Source organism: Cetorhinus maximus, unplaced genomic scaffold (genome assembly GCF_964194155.1).
Source record: "Cetorhinus maximus unplaced genomic scaffold, sCetMax3.hap1.1 HAP1_SCAFFOLD_1099, whole genome shotgun sequence".
Lineage (NCBI taxonomy): Eukaryota > Metazoa > Chordata > Chondrichthyes > Lamniformes > Cetorhinidae > Cetorhinus > Cetorhinus maximus.
In genome coordinates, this window is record NW_027597041.1 from 68295 (window position 1) to 81637 (window position 13343).

At 52.0% G+C, this 13343-nt stretch overlaps 3 pseudogenes; all 3 read left to right on the forward strand.

The window, feature by feature from the left end:
• The first annotated feature begins 898 nt into the window (after positions 1 to 898).
• LOC144675678 (U2 spliceosomal RNA) lies at positions 899 to 1078 on the forward strand (annotated as a pseudogene).
• An 8483-nt stretch (positions 1079 to 9561) lies between these two features.
• Positions 9562 to 9740, forward strand: LOC144675677 (U2 spliceosomal RNA; annotated as a pseudogene).
• Positions 9741 to 13088: 3348 nt separating this feature from the next.
• On the forward strand, positions 13089 to 13264 carry LOC144675680 (U2 spliceosomal RNA; annotated as a pseudogene).
• The last annotated feature ends 79 nt before the right edge of the window (positions 13265 to 13343 follow it).

Genomic DNA, 13343 nt, shown 5'->3' on the forward strand with positions numbered 1-13343 from the left:
CTCCAAGTAGTTGGACCGTGCCGTACCACCTGTCCCTGGTGGAAAAATTGATGCAGAAAAACACCTTTGACCACAAGTCCATCAGGCAGTGGTCAGCACGTAACGTCCTAGAGGCCCTGAGGGATAAGGAGAGGGTGGACCCTGTGGGATGGTTCCCCGAGCAGACTGTCAAAGTCATTTGGCAGAATGCCTCATCGCCAGAACTTTCCAACAAGCACCAAGACGTAGCTTGGCTGGTGGTGAGAAAGGCCCTCCCCGTCAGATCCTTCCTACACGCCAGGAAGCTCACCCCCTCTGCACGTTGCCCTCGAGGTGGCTGTGGTGGGGAAGAGACCGTTGTCCACCTCCTTGTGGATTGTGCCTTTGCAAAGAAAGTCTGGAGAGAGATGCAGTGGTTGCTGTCGAGGTTCATCCCGAGCAGTTCTGTGACACAGGACTCTGTGCTCTACGGGCTGTTCCCAGGGACACACATCGAGACAAACATCGACTGCAGCTGGAGGATCATCAACTCGGTGAAAGAGGCGCTTTGGTCTGCCCGAAACTTGTTGGTCTTCCAGCACAAAGAGTTGTCCCCGACCGATTGTTGCGGACTGGCACAATCCAAAGTCCAGGACTAGGTGCTGAGGGACGCACTAAAGCTTGGGGCAGCTGCCGCAAAGGCGCAATGGGGAAGGGTCGCTGTCTAAGACCTTTCTACCACAGCGCACCGAGAGACTGGGAACTGTTTAGAGCCCCTCGGGCTGTACAGATCAAAATGAAAGGCTGTAAATGATTGTAATATTGTTTGTACTGATGCACCTGGTGATACATTTTGTAAAAGTTTAACCTGGATTGTACCCTTGTAATGTTGTTTTTGAAATGGTTTGGAATGTGATTGAAGATATTTTATGAATAAAGTATATTTTTACAAAAAAAAAAAAAAAAATCTGTTCTTATCAGTTTAATATCTGATACGTCCCTTATCTGGGGACCATATATTAAATTGATTTTTGGAGCAGGGAGATGGAATAGGGGCTTGCTCCGTCCACTCCACGCATCGACCCGGTATTGCAGTATCTCTGGGAATGGTGCACCACCCCTTTCCAGGGGATTTTCAATGCTAAAAATAGTTTTCTTACAAACATCTGCTTTCTTTACTTTTCAACATGCACATCTTTCAAAACACAACTTTCTTTCTTTCTCACTCACCCGCACCATCTACACACAAAAAACACGCACGCTCACCCAACGCTCACAGACACCACTCTCATCTCACAAACACTCTACCTCACTCATACAAAAACATCTTTCACTTGCAAATACACCTCTCAAACACTCTCTCAGCTGCACCTTTCGCCTCACAACACTTTCAACCAGCTCTCTGCTGCCGCTCCCGCCCGCTGCTGCTGCTGCTGCTGATACAGCAACAGTCAAAACTCACACCTCAAAGCTCACACACTTTACACAGCTACTCGGAAACGTCTACATCCACGTTCACACAATCCTTACACTGCACAAGGAGCCCATTCCGCCCGTCGTGACTGCACCAGCTCTCCCAATGAACATTTCACTTCGTGCCATTCTCCTGCCTTCTCCACGTAACCCAGCACATGCTTTCTTTTCAAATAATCATCTCATTCCCTCTTCAATTGAACCTGCCTCCGCCACGCTATCAGGCGGTGCATTCCAGACCCTGACCACTCGCTGCTCCTATCACTTTTGCTTCTTCTGCTAGTTACTTTAAACCTGTGCCCGCTCCTTCTCGATCCTTTCATCGGTGCAAGCAGTTTCTCCCTATCTACTCTCTCCAGATACCTCATGATTTTCAATACCTCTATCAAGTCTCCTCTCAGACTTCTTTTCCCCAAGGAATACAGTCCCAACTTCTCCAATCTTACTTCATAACTCAACTTCCTCGCCCCTGGAACCAAACTCGTAAACCTCTTCTGCACTCTCTCCAATGCCTTCACTACCCTCCTAAAATGCAAGTCAAAATGCAATCCATCAGAGTCAGCATGGCTTTATGAAGACTAAATCGTGTTTGACTAAATTGCTAGAGTTCTTTGAAGATGTGACAAGCAAAGTGGATAATGGCGATCCTGTAGATGTAGTATGTCTGGACTTCCAGAAGGCATTTGATAAGGTGCCGCACAAAAGATTAATACACAAGATAAGATCACACGCAGCTAAGGGTAATATATTTGCTTGGATAGAGCTTTGGCTAACCAACAGAAAGCAGAGAGTCAGGATAAATGGGTCTTTTGTGGATGGCAAGCTGTAACTAGTGGGGTGCCACAGGGTTCGGTCCTTGGGCCCCAACTATTTACTTGGATTCAGGAGTAGAAGGTACCATAGCTAAATTTGCAGATGACACCAAAATAGGTGGGAAAGTAAGTTGCAGTGAAGAAATGAGAAATTTACAAATGGATATGGACAGGTTAGGTGAATGGGCCAAAATTTGGCAGATGGAGTTTAACGTGGATAAGTGAGGTTATCCAGTTCAGCTCCTACAGGCAATGGTCACGGTGGTGGTCCCACGGGCCATCGATCTGGTCGGGCGGAAACGACTCTCGTTCCTCCGGCCTGGGTATTCTGCTGCGGGGAGGCAACTTCACCGTCTCCGAGGTCAAGGAGGTGGTGGGCGGGCGACTCCTCGTAGCAGACGTAATGTACAAGAACGCTCCACTCCGGTTAATTAACGTGTATGGCCCGTCACAAGGAGCTGAGCGGCTGGAGGTTTTTCAGCAGCTCCCACTGCTGCTGGCGACCTCCAGGCCGGTCATTCTGGGCGGTGACTTCAACTGCATCATCGATGCGGCTGGACGATCCGGCAGGGCCGGCAGCAGTTTGGACGCTACGTCCAGATCCCTGATGGAAACAGTTAAGGATGCCAAGCTGCACGACGTCTTCAGCAACCCTGCAGACCGAGCGCAGCGTAGATACACCTGGTCGCGGCCAGACGGGTCCATTCGTTCCAGGATAGACTTCCTCTTTGTGTCCCGTGCATTCACAGTCAGATCCACCGAGGTCAAGCCGGTGTTCTTCTCTGACCACTGCCTCCTACTGGCGGACTGCCACTTGGAGGAAGACCTGAGGGTGGGCAGGGGGGCATGGATGCTAAATGTGCAACTGCTGACCCCAGAGAACATTGAGGAGCTCAAGAGGGATTACAAAGGTTGGAGAACCGTGAAACCCCTCTTTGAGTCCCTGACACACTGGTGGGAAGTGATCAAGGGAAGCATCAAGAGGTTTTTCATCCGCAAAGGCACCCAGAAAGCTAGAAAGGAACAGAGGGAAATGTCCCGACTCCAGGAAAAGATGCAGAATCTGCTCCGGCTGCAGTCGATGGGGGTCGATGTCAAGGAGGAGCTCCAAGAGGTGAAGGGCCAGCAAGCCTCGCACTTTGCCTCGGAGGCCTCCAAGATCATCTTCCGTTCCAGAGTCCGCTCCGTGGAGCAGGATGAGACGTGCTCACGTTTCTTCTTCCAAAAGGTACACAGAGAGCGCTCTGTGATCAGCAGCCTGAAGGAAGAAGACGGCTCAGTAAAGTCATCACGGTCCGACATTCTGAGGATCAGCAAATCCTTTTATGCCGGTCTGTATGACGTGAAGCCCACGGACAGCACGGCCTCCCAGTCCTTCCTGTCCTCTATCACGGAGGTCTTAGACCACAGTACGCGGGAGAGCCTAGACAAACCGCTAACTCCTGACGAACTGACTAAGGCCCTCGAGTCCTTCGAGAAGAGTAAAACCCCCGGAAGCGACGGCCTGCCGGCGGAGTTGTATTCGGCTCTGTGGGACTTGATCGGCCCAGACCTGCTAGAAGTGTACGAGAGTATGCTCCTGGCCGGCAGCATGTCAGAATCCATGAGGAAAGGCATCATCACCCTCATCTACAAGCACAAGGGGGAAAGGGAGGAAATTAGAAATTGGCGACCCATTTCACTGTTGAATGTGGACTATAAGATTCTGTCCAAGGTCATCGCCAACCGGGTCAAATCCGCTCTGGAATTGGTGATTCACCCTGACCAGACCTGCTCTGTGCCAGGCAGGAAGATCTCTGACAGCCTGGCGCTGCTCAGGGATACGATTGCCTATGTACAGGACAGGGGTGTGGATACCTGCCTCATCAGCTTGGATCAGGAGAAGGCCTTTGACAGAATATCGCACACCTACATGGGGGATGTGGTCTCCAAAATGGGCTTTGGGGAGGGAATTCGAAATTGGATCCAACTGCTCTACACTAACATCAGTAGCGCAGTCTCAATCAACGGGTGGGAAACAGATAGCTTTCCGATTAAATCTGGAGTCAGGCAGGGCTGTCCTCTCTCGCCTGTCCTTTTCGTGTGCTGCATAGAACCCTTTGCCGAGTCCATCAGGAAGGATCCGGGCATAAGAGGAGTGACGATCCCAGGCAGTGGAGGCACTCAGGTAAAAGCCTCCCTGTACATGGACGACGTCGCCGTCTTCTGCTCGGATCCGCTGTCGGTGCGCAGACTGATGCACGTCTGCGACCAGTTCGAACTGGCCTCGGGAGCCAAGGTAAATCGTGGGAAGAGCGAGGCCATGTTCTTTGGGAACTGGGCTGACCGATCCTTTGTCCCCTTCACTGTCAGGGCTGACGGCCTGAAGGTGCTGGGGATATGGTTCGGAGGGACCGGGGCATGCGTTAGAAACTGGAAGGAGCGAGTGGCTATGGTGAAAAGGAAACTGGGCATGTGGGAGCGACGCTCCCTCTCCATTGCGGGTAAGAACCTGGTCATCAGGTGTGAGGTACTCTCGCTTTTGCTGTACGTGGCGCAGGTCTGGCCCATTCCACACTCCTGCGCGATGGCGATCACTCGAGCCATCTTCCGCTTTATCTGGAGGTCGAAAATGGATCGTGTCTGCAGGGACGCGATGTACAAGCCTCTAGTTAAAGGGGGAAAAAACGTGCCCAACATCGCCCTCATACTGATGGCCACCTTTGTGTGTGGCTGCATCAAGCGGTGCGTAGACCCTCAGTACGCAAACACCAAGTGTCACTACGTGCTGAGGTTCTACCTGTCCCCGGTGTTGCGAAGGATGGGTCTGGCCACGCTGCCGCGGAACGCTCCAAGTAGTTGGACCGTGCCGTACCACCTGTCCCTGGTGGAAAAATTGATGCAGAAAAACACCTTTGACCACAAGTCCATCAGGCAGTGGTCAGCACGTAACGTCCTAGAGGCCCTGTGGGAAAAGGAGAGGGTGGACCCTGTGGGATGGTTCCCCGAGCAGACTGTCAAAGTCATTTGGCAGAATGCCTCATCGCCAGAACTTTCCAACAAGCACCAAGACGTAGCTTGGCTGGTGGTGAGAAAGGCCCTCCCCGTCAGATCCTTCCTACACGCCAGGAGTCTCACCCCCTCTGCACGTTGCCCTCGAGGTGGCTGTGGTGGGGAAGAGACCGTTGTTCACCTCCTTGTGGATTGTGCCTTTGCAAAGAAAGTCTGGAGAGAGATGCAGTGGTTGCTGTCGAGGTTCATCCCGAGCAGTTCTGTGACACAGGACTCTGTGCTCTACGGGCTGTTCCCAGGGACACACACCGAGACAAACATCGACTGCAGCTGGAGGATCATCAACTCGGTGAAAGACGCGCTTTGGTCTGCCCGAAACTTGTTGGTCTTCCAGCACAAAGAGTTGTCCCCGACCGATTGTTGCGGACTGGCACAATCCAAAGTCCAGGACTAGGTGCTGAGGGACGCACTAAAGCTTGGGGCAGCTGCCGCAAAGGCGCAATGGGGAAGGGTCGCTGTCTAAGACCTTTCTACCACAGCGCACCGAGAGACTGGGAACTGTTTAGAGCCCCTCGGGCTGTACAGATCAAAATGAAAGGCTGTAAATGATTGTAATATTGTTTGTACAGATGCACCTGGTGATACATTTTGTAAAAGTTTAACCTGGATTGTACCCTTGTAATGTTGTTTTTGAAATGGTTTTGAATGTGATTGAAGATTTTTTATGAATAAAGTATATTTTTACAAAAAAAAGAAAAAATCTGTTCTTATCAGTTTAATTAACGTGTACGGCCCGGCACAAGGGGCTGAGCGGCTGGAGGTTTTTCAGCAGCTCCCACTGCTGCTGGCGACCTCCAGGCCGGTCATTCTGGGCGGGGACTTCAACTGCATCATCGATGCGGCTGGACGATCCGGCAGGGCCGGAAGCAGATTGGACGCTACGTCCAGATCCCTGATGGATACAGTTAAGGATGCCAAGCTGCACGACGTCTTCAGCAACCCTGCAGACGGAGCGCAGCGTAGATACACCTGGTCGCGGCCAGACGGGTCCATTCGTTCCAGGATAGACTTCCTGTTTGTGTCCCGTGCATTCACAGTCAGATCCACCGATGTCAAGCCGGTGTTCTTCTCTGACCACTGCCTCCTACTGGCGGACTGCCACTTGGAGGAAGACCTGAGGGTGGGCAGGGGGGCATGGAAGCTAAATGTGCAACTGCTGACCCCAGAGAACATTGAGGAGCTCAAGAGGGATTACAAAGGTTGGAGAACCGTGAAACCCCTCTTTGAGTCCCTGACACACTGGTGGGAAGTGATCAAGGGAAGCATCAAGAGGTTTTTCATCCGCAAAGGCACCCAGAAAGCTAGAAAGGAACAGAGGGAAATGTCCCGACTCCAGGAAAAGATGCAGAATCTGCTCCGGCTGCGGTCGATGGGGGTCGATGTCAAGGAGGAGCTCCAAGAGGTGAAGGGCCAGCAAGCCTCGCACTTTGCCTCGGAGGCCTCCAAGATCATCTTCCGTTCCAGAGTCCGCTCCGTGGAGCAGGATGAGACGTGCTCACGTTTCTTCTTCCAAAAGGTACACAGAGAGCGCTCTGTGATCAGCAGCCTGAAGGAAGAAGACGGCTCAGTAAAGTCATCACGGTCCGACATTCTGAGGATCAGCAAATCCTTTTATGCCGGATTGTATGACGTGAAGCCCACGGACAGCACGGCCTCCCAGTCCTTCCTGTCCTCTATCACGGAGGTCTTAGACCACAGTACGCGGGAGAGCCTGGACAAACCGCTAACTCCTGAGGAACTGACTAAGGCCCTCGAGTCCTTCGAGAAGAGTAAAACCCCCGGAAGCGACGGCTTGCCGGCGGAGTTGTATTCGGCTCTGTGGGACTTGATCGGCCCAGCCCTGCTAGGGGTGTACGAGAGTATGCTCCTGGCCGGTAGTATGTCAGAATCCATGAGGAAAGGCATCATCACCCTCATCTACAAGCACAAGGGGGAAAGGGAGGAAATTAGAAATTGGCGACCCATTTCACTGTTGAATGTGGACTATAAGATTCTGTCCAAGGTCATCGCCAACCGGGTCAAATCCGCTCTGGAATTGGTGATTCACCCTGACCAGACCTGCTCTGTGCCAGGCAGGAAGATCTCTGACAGCCTGGCGCTGCTCAGGGATACGATTGCCTACGTACAGGACAGGGGTGTGGATACCTGCCTCATCAGCTTGGATCATGAGAAGGCCTTTGACAGAATATCGCACACCTACATGGGGGATGTGCTCTCCAAAATGGGCTTTGGGGAGGGAATTCGAAATTGGATCCAACTGCTCTACACTAACATCAGTAGCGCAGTCTCAATCAACGGGTGGGAAACAGATAGCTTTCCGATTAAATCTGGAGTCAGGCAGGGCTGTCCTCTCTCGCCTGTCCTTTTCGTGTGTTGCATAGAACCCTTTGCCGAGTCCATCAGGAAGGATCCGGGCATAAGAGGAGTGACGATCCCAGGCAGTGGAGGCACTCAGGTAAAAGCCTCCCTGTACATGGACGACGTCGCCGTCTTCTGCTCGGATCCGCTGTCGGTGCGCAGACTGATGCACATCTGCGACCAGTTCGAACTGGCCTCGGGAGCCAAGGTAAATCGTGGGAAGAGCGAGGCCATGTTCTTTGGGAACTGGGCTGACCGATCCTTTGTCCCCTTCACTGTCAGGGCTGACGGCCTGAAGGTGCTGGGGATATGGTTCGGAGGGACCGGGGCATGCGTTAGAAACTGGAAGGAGCGAGTGGCTATGGTGAAGAGGAAACTGGGCATGTGGGAGCGACGCTCCCTCTCCATTGCGGGTAAGAACCTGGTCATCAGGTGGGAGGTACTCTCGCTGTTGCTGTACGTGGCGCAGGTCTGGCCCATTCCAGACTCCTGCGCGACGGCGATCACTCGAGCCATCTTCCGCTTTATCTGGAGGTCGAAAATGGATCGTGTCCGCAGGGACGCGATCTACAAGCCTCTAGATAAAGGGGGAAAAAACGTGCCCAACATCGCCCTCATACTGATGGCCACCTTTGTGTGCGGCTGCATCAAGCGGTGCGTAGACCCTCACTACGCAAACACCAAGTGTCACTACGTGCTGAGGTTCTACCTGTCCCCGGTGTTGCGAAGGATGGGTCTGGCCACGCTGCCGCGGAACGCTCCAAGTAGTTGGACCGTGCCGTACCACCTGTCCCTGGTGGAAAAATTGATGCAGAAAAACACCTTTGACCACAAGTCCATCAGGCAGTGGTCAGCACGTAACGTCCTAGAGGCCCTGAGGGATAAGGAGAGGGTGGACCCTGTGGGATGGTTCCCCGAGCAGACTGTCAAAGTCATTTGGCAGAATGCCTCATCGCCAGAACTTTCCAACAAGCACCAAGACGTAGCTTGGCTGGTGGTGAGAAAGGACCTCCCCGTCAGATCCTTCCTACACGCCAGGAAGCTCACCCCCTCTGCACGTTGCCCTCGAGGTGGCTGTGGTGGGGAAGAGACCGTTGTCCACCTCCTTGTGGATTGTGCCTTTGCAAAGAAAGTCTGGAGAGAGATGCAGTGGTTGCTGTCGAGGTTCATCCCGAGCAGTTCTGTGACACAGGACTCTGTGCTCTACGGGCTGTTCCCAGGGATACACACCGAGACAAACATCGACTGCAGCTGGAGGATCATCAACTCGGTGAAAGAGGCGCTTTGGTCTGCCCGAAACTTGTTGGTCTTCCAGCACAAAGAGTTGTCCCCGACCGATTGTTGCGGACTGGCACAATCCAAAGTCCAGGACTACGTGCTGAGGGACGCACTAAAGCTTGGGGCAGCTGCCGCAAAGGCGCAATGGGGAAGGGTCGCTGTCTAAGACCTTTCTACCACAGCGCACCGAGAGACTGGGAACTGTTTAGAGCCCCTCGGGCTGTACAGATCAAAATGAAAGGCTGTAAATGATTGTAATATTGTTTGTACTGATGCACCTGGTGATACATTTTGTAAAAGTTTAACCTGGATTGTACCCTTGTAATGTTGTTATTGAAATGGTTTGGAATGTGATTGAAGATATTTTATGAATAAAGTATATTTTTACAAAAAAAAAAAATCTGTTCTTATCAGTTTAAGACCTTTCTACCACAGCGCACCGAGAGACTGGGAACTGTTTAGAGCCCCTCGGGCTGTACAGATCAAAATGAAAGGCTGTAAATGATTGTAATATTGTTTGTACTGATGCACCTGGTGATACATTTTGTAAAAGTTTAACCTGGATTGTACCCTTGTAATGTTGTTATTGAAATGGTTTGGAATGTGATTGAAGATATTTTATGAATAAAGTATATTTTTACAAAAAAAAAAAAAAAATCTGTTCTTATCAGTTTAATATCTGATACGTCCCTTATCTGGGGACCATATATTAAATTGATTTTTGGAGCAGGGAGATGGAATAGGGGCTTGCTCCGTCCATTCCACGCATCGACCCGGTATTGCAGTATCTCTGGGAACGGTGCACCCTCCCCTTTCCAGGGGATTTTCAATGCTAAAAATAGTTTTCTTACAAACATCTGCTTTCTTTACTTCTCAACATGTACATGTTCCAAAATCCAACTTTCTTTCTTTCTCTCTCTCTCTCTCTCTCTCTCTCTCACTCACTCACCCGCAGCAGCTACACACAAAAAACACGCACGCTCACCCAACACTCGCCGGCAGGGCCGGCAGCAGATTGGACGCTACGTCCAGATCCCTGATGGAAACAGTTAAGGATGCCAAGCTGCACGACGTCTTCAGCAACCCTGCAGACCGAGCGCAGCGTAGATACACCTGGTCGCGGCCAGACGGGTCCATTCGTTCCAGGATAGACTTCCTCTTTGTGTCCCGTGCATTCACAGTCAGATCCACCGAGGTCAAGCCGGTGTTCTTCTCTGACCACTGCCTCCTACTGGCGGACTGCCACTTGGAGAAGGACCTGAGGGTGGGCAGGGGGGCATGGAAGCTAAATGTGCAACTGCTGACCCCAGAGAACATTGAGGAGCTCAAGAGGGATTACAAAGGTTGGAGAACCGTGAAACCCCTCTTTGAGTCCCTGACACACTGGTGGGAAGCGATCAAGGGAAGCATCAAGAGGTTTTTCATCCTCAAAGGCACCCAGAAAGCTAGAAAGGAACAGAGGGAAATGTCCCGACTCCAGAAAAAGATGCAGAATCTGCTCCGGCTGCAGTCGATGGGGGTCGATGTCAAGGAGGAGCTCCAAGAGGTGAAGGGCCAGCAAGCCTCGCACTTTGCCTCGGAGGCCTCCAAGATCATCTTCCGTTCCAGAGTCCGCTCCGTGGAGCAGGATGAGACGTGCTCACGTTTCTTCTTCCAAAAGGTACACAGAGAGCGCTCTGTGATCAGCAGCCTGAAGGAAGAAGACGGCTCAGTAAATTCATCACGGTCCGACATTCTGAGGATCAGCAAATCCTTTTATGCCGGATTGTATGACGTGAAGCCCACGGACAGCACGGCCTCCCAGTCCTTCCTGTCCTCTATCACGGAGGTCTTAGACCACAGTACGCGGGAGAGCCTAGACAAATCGCTAACTCCTGATGAACTGACTAAGGCCCTCGAGTCCTTCGAGAAGAGTAAAACTCCCGGAAGCGACGGCTTGCCGGCGGAGTTGTATTCGGCTCTGTGGGACTTGATCGGCCCAGACCTGCTAGGAGTGTACGAGAGTATGCTCCTGGCCGGTAGTATGTCAGAATCCATGAGGATAGGCATCATCACCCTCATCGACAAGCACAAGGGGGAAAGGGAGGAAATTAGAAATTGGCGACCCATTTCACTGTTGAATATGGACTATAAGATTCTGTCCAAGGTCATCGCCAATCGGGTCAAATCCGCTCTGGAATTGGTGATTCACCCTGACCAGACCTGCTCTGTGCCAGGCAGGAAGATCTCTGACAGCCTGGCGCTGCTCAGGGATACGATTGCCTATGTACAGGACAGGGGGGTGGAAACCTGCCTCATCAGCTTGGATCAGGAGAAGGCCTTTGACAGAATATCGCACACCTACATGGGGGATGTGCTCTCCAAAATGGGCTTTGGGGAGGGAATTCGAAATTGGATCCAACTGCTCTACACTAACATCAGTAGCGCAGTCTCAATCAACGGGTGGGAAACAGATAGCTTTCCGATTAAATCTGGAGTCAGGCAGGGCTGTCCTCTCTCGCCTGTCCTTTTCGTGTGCTGCATAGAACCCTTTGCCGAGTCCATCAGGAAGGATCCGGGCATAAGAGGAGTGACGATCCCAGGCAGTGGAGGCACTCAGGTAAAAGCCTCCCTGTACATGGACGACGTCGCCGTCTTCTGCTCGGATCCGCTGTCGGTGCGCAGACTGATGCACATCTGCGACCAGTTCGAACTGGCCTCGGGAGCCAAGGTAAATCGTGGGAAGAGCGTGGCCATGTTCTTTGGGAACTGGGCTGACCGATCCTTTGTCCCCTTCACTGTCAGGGCTGACGGCCTGAAGGTGCTGGGGATATGGTTCGGAGGGACCGGGGCATGCGTTAGAAACTGGAAGGAGCGAGTGGCTATGGTGAAGAGGAAACTGGGCATGTGGGAGCGACGCTCCCTCTCCATTGCGGGTAAGAACCTGGTCATCAGGTGCGAGGTACTCTCGCTGTTGCTGTATGTGGCGCAGGTCTGGCCCATTCCAGACTCCTGCGCGACGGCGATCACTCGAGCCGTCTTCCGCTTTATCTGGAGGTCGAAAATGGATCGTGTCCGCAGGGACGCGATGTACAAGCCTCTAGATAAAGGGGGAAAAAACGTGCCCAACATCGCCCTCATACTGATGGCCACCTCTGTGTGCGGCTGCATCAAGCGGTGCGTAGACCCTCACTACGCAAACACCAAGTGTCACTACGTGCTGAGGTTCTACCTGTCCCCGGTGTTGCGAAGGATGGGTCTGGCCACGCTGCCACGGAACGCTCCAAGTAGTTGGACCGTGCCGTACCACCTGTCCCTGGTGGAAAAATTGATGCAGAAAAACACCTTTGACCACAAGTCCATCAGGCAGTGGTCAGCACGTAACGTCCTAGAGGCCCTGAGGGATAAGGAGAGGGTGGACCCTGTGGGATGGTTCCCCGAGCAGACTGTCAAAGTCATTTGGCAGAATGCCTCATCGCCAGAACTTTCCAACAAGCACCAAGACGTAGCTTGGCTGGTGGTGAGAAAGGCCCTCCCCGTCAGATCCTTCCTACACGCCAGGAAGCTCACCCCCTCTGCACGTTGCCCTCGAGGTGGCTGTGGTGGGGAAGAGACCGTTGTCCACCTCCTTGTGGATTGTGCCTTTGCAAAGAAAGTCTGGAGAGAGATGCAGTGGTTGCTGTCGAGGTTCATCCCGAGCAGTTCTGTGACACAGGACTCTGTGCTCTACGGGCTGTTCCCAGGGACACACACCGAGACAAACATCGACTGCAGCTGGAGGATCATCAACTCGGTGAAAGAGGCGCTTTGGTCTGCCCGAAACTTGTTGGTCTTCCAGCACAAAGAGTTGTCCCCGACCGATTGTTGCGGACTGGCACAATCCAAAGTCCAGGACTACGTGCTGAGGGACGCACTAAAGCTTGGGGCAGCTGCCGCAAAGGCGCAATGGGGAAGGGTCGCTGTCTAAGACCTTTCTACCACAGCGCACCGAGAGACTGGGAACTGTTTAGAGCCCCTCGGGCTGTACAGATCAAAATGAAAGGCTGTAAATGACTGTAATATTGTTTGTACTGATGCACCTGGTGATACATTTTGTAAAAGTTTAACCTGGATTGTACCCTTGTAATGTTGTTTTTGAAATGGTTTGGAATGTGATTGAAGATATTTTATGAATAAAGTATATTTTTACAAAAAAAAAATAATCTGTTCTTATCAGTTTAATATCTGATACGTCCTTTATCTGGGGACCATATATTAAATTGATTTTTGGAGCAGAGAGATGGAATAGGGGCTTGCTCCGTCCACTCCACGCATCGACCCGGTATTGCAGTATCTCTGGGAACGGTGCACCCTCCCCTTTCCAGGGGATTTTCAATGCTAAAAATAGCTTTCTTACAAACATCTGCTTTCTTTACTTTTCAACATGTACATGTT